General features: G+C 48.5%; 1 long non-coding RNA gene across 1 annotated transcript; it reads left to right on the top strand.

The window, feature by feature from the left end:
* The first annotated feature begins 2,272 nt into the window (after window positions 1–2,272).
* Window positions 2,273–3,353, top strand: LOC140652415 (uncharacterized). Its single transcript, XR_012042773.1, has 3 exons — window positions 2,273–2,306; window positions 2,540–2,699; window positions 3,221–3,353. It is a non-coding gene; the product is annotated as an uncharacterized lncRNA (long non-coding RNA).
* The last annotated feature ends 370 nt before the right edge of the window (window positions 3,354–3,723 follow it).

Genomic DNA, 3,723 nt, shown 5'->3' with positions numbered 1-3,723 from the left:
CATACATGAACCTCCTGCAAAGGGTCTCAGCTCCTTTTAGCACTCCAGGGCAACATGGAGACAGCATGGCTCCTTCCACTTACTTCGCATCACCATAAATCCTTCCCCTACTGGCTTTATGAACCAAATCGATGCAAAATTGATGCACCTCAGCAAAGCTCTGCTGAAGTGAATGGGTCTCCCCTGATTTATGCCAGCTGAGGCTCCAACTTGCTGTTGTTGTTTGCTTGCTCCCACCCAGGGGTAGGATTTGGGTGAGTAATTGCTGGTGCTTCCCGACTAATGTGCTCTTTTCTTCTCCCATCTCTCAGGGACGTTGCTGCGCAGGCAGAAGCTGGCCCCGGGCTGGGCCACCTACCAGCAATTCACCCTGGAGACGTGCCAGGCAAGGCAGCACGCTGCTCAGCAAAACAGGAGCATGATCCTGGGCTCATCTGTTTTGGTGGAAGGTCAGTGGATGGAGGTTGTGGCAGCTGCCCCTTGTGGGTGACTTGTGGCCTTCAGCCTGGCTTTGGGTTTTTTAATTTAACGCAGGAAGAGACTGCGGAAGGTGAAGGGAAGGTAAATGACATGGAAAGGTCTGCAGAGTCCCCGTAACTATCTGCCCATCAGTGGGGAGAAGCAGGGCAGAGAAAAACAGTTGTCTTCTAGAAGAGGTTGGAGCGTTGTAAATAACATTTCTTTCATCCCAGTTTCCATATGGGCCACCCCATGTGGCGCAGCCCTGCTCGATGTGGCCTTCCCGGAAATAATGTCGCAGCACGGGAACTGCTCCTGCGACCGCTCGGGTTGCATTAACAGCCTGACATGGTCATGCACGTGTGAAATACCTGTAACCTCAGCCTCGATGAAAACAACAAAAATACTTTACTAATGACTCATTACAGGAACGTGTCAATTTTAAAATACACAGAAAATCTGAAACATCTACAATCGGCGGCTCTTCTTTGCGCATCCTCCCTGCTTTGTTGCAAGAGGTGGCAGCACGTTTCTCTGCAGGCAGATCTGCTCAGTCAGAAGGACACACACACACACAGGCTATTAACACAGAGATGAGGCATCTCTGGAGAGCAGGATAGGAGATGGCACCCCTTCACACCAGCTCCTATGGGGATTTTTGGGGGAGATAGTGCAACAGATATGGGGGTTAAGCGGACCCTGGATCTCTTCCCTGGTTTAGTCCCTGATTAAATAAAGCAGACGCATTGCTCTGGCATGATGAAAGAGAAAATCTAGACAGTAGGAGAAAATATACCAGCTGACAAGTTGATGTCCAGAAGGGAAGAGCACAAGATACCATTTCCAGATCTGCCTTGCATGACTTCCATCATACATAAAAGGCTAGAGAAAATAAGGGCTGAATAATCTCATCTAAAAGACCTTATCTATACCAGGGAAGCGCTTCTTGCATTCTCCCTTGGCTAACTCTTTGATCATGGTAGCTCCAACAGGAGCACTGAAAGCATAAACAGCCAATGGAGCTCGGGAGAAGGGGGAACAGTCAGACTGTGGGATACAGGAGACAGAGACCCAAAGAAGTCTTTCAATTATATGGACTCTCTTTCACTAGAGTGCTTTGACCTTGACTGGAGAAGTGCCTACAACACAGATTTCCAGCGCTGGCCGGCAGCCCATGGTGGATACTGTAGAGCAAATAAGAGCCTTTCTCACATTTTCCCTGAAGATGAGCACTTACACCAGTAAGGGAGAGGTGGGCTGGGGGCAGAGGGTGGCTGGTGGGAGCTGGGACAGGGTTAGAGTAGGGCAGGGAGGTTTTGGAGCTGGTTGGGATTGGAAGGTGTTTCTCAAGCGTATTTTCTCCGTGTCCATGTTATGCAGTGAGCTCAAATGAATTCCCTTGGGACCAAATCCTTTCTCAAGGCCTGCTCAGCCTTTTATTGAAAAGTTTTGCAGTGGGGTTGATAGGAGTGGGGAGACTTCTCCTGGGACAGCCTCTGATACGTCCCTGTCGTAAGAAGATGCCAAGGTCCCTGTGGGGCTGGGGGAGGGAGGCATGTCTCAACATGGCCATGTCCAGGCTTCCCCTGGGAAAGGGCTCTCTCAAATCAGACAGGGCAGGAGCTGTTTGCAACGTGACTCATCCACACACTATGAACAAACAGGCATAAACTGCTCCTGAGTTCTCATTTCTCACTGGAAAGTCAATTCCTCCCCGCTGCCTCATCCCCCCCACCTCCCCCTAACACACACATATATTTCAGCTCTGCGTTGAAGTCTCAATCTTGATCTATGATCCTGGAGTTATGTGTGGGCTGGAGACTGAGCCTGTGTAATGGTTGATCTAGGTGGGAGATTGGTCCCAATGACAGCCATGTGTGTTGCAGCATCTGCTCCGCTCCTGATGGAGACAGGCTGTTCCCCCTCTCCCCCATGCCATCAGCATGTGCTTTCATTTGCTCTACGCTATTTCCCAGCTGGGTGGTCAACTGCGGCAGAAGGGGAGGCAGGTCCCCTCTCCTGGTGCACAAAGCAGAGGATGGAGGTCCTCTTCTTATCCCCTTTTCCATGTTCTCCACAGGATCCGCTGGGTATCCGAGTACAAGGACAGCTACAGCATTTTCTTGCGGAGGCTGAACTGGTCATCGCAAATCCCTGCTGCGGGGCTGTGCTCTGGGCTGTCCTTTGGAAAAGGGATTGTGATGGACACAGCCCAGTGAGTGGTGCTACAGGTGGCCGTGGTAAGTACCACGATTACCCATTTTTTCACTGAGAGCTGGGAGTAATGGCGGAATTTCAGGGACTGAGGCAGTGGGAAAAAGTATAAACAGTTGTGAGACCTGGTACAAACCATCTCAAGACCTGAGATAAAATGGTAAGAGCTTTACTGCTGGAATGTTCTTCTGAGTAGCAGCATTTGTCCCTGCTCGTTGCAGGGGTGTTGGACTAGATGACCTTCAGAGGTCCCTTCTAACCCAAATCATTCTATGATTATATGATTTTCTGGGCTCCTAGAAAGTGATTTTCAAACCACTTTTGTGATTTTGAAAGTCACTTTTGAAAGTGATTTTCAAGTCAGATCATATTAGGAGAATATTTTTTGCCAAGGGGGTGGTCAAACACTGTCTGGAGACCAGAGAGGTGGGGGAATTGCAGGGAGATGTTCACAAGGTGATGAGACAAGGTCTGAGCAACCTCATCTAAGCTGGCCCTGCTGGTCCAGGACACCTATGTTATTCTATGATTTTCTGATTTATTTTAGGATATGTTACGTATGCTGTTCTGTGATTACAGCTCCTTGCCCCTCCAAGCTGTCTGTATGATATTGTCCATCACAATATGTATTCCATCAACCTGGAAGCCTGGAAACCTCCTCTCTTCCAAACCCACCACCCTATTTATCAAATACCTCTGAAGTGTTTGGCATAGACCTTTTTAAACACATATTATTGTTAAAATCTCCCAAGAACCTGAGCTTTTATCATCGTCAGAAAAAGACTTTTTTTGGGACAGTGCAGGCTACGGAGCTAAAATCAGTCAGGCAGTTTCAATTTATGTGCTTTAAAGAAAACTTACCAATAAACTTTGTCACACAGCAAGAAGTAGCGCGTGTTAAACAGCATTGCTTGTGTTAACTTACTCTCTAAAGCCTTGTGCACTCACAGGGAGGGAAATATCCAGGGCAGCTGAGTACAGCCTTGCAGAGCTCCTTCCCCTCTTTAGTATTTAACACCTTTTTCCAGGGTTTGGCCACCAATTTCAACT

The sequence above is a fragment of the Ciconia boyciana genome, chromosome 5 (genome assembly GCF_034638445.1).
Source record: "Ciconia boyciana chromosome 5, ASM3463844v1, whole genome shotgun sequence".
NCBI lineage: Eukaryota > Metazoa > Chordata > Aves > Ciconiiformes > Ciconiidae > Ciconia > Ciconia boyciana.
This window is presented reverse-complemented; position numbering and strand designations above follow the sequence as displayed.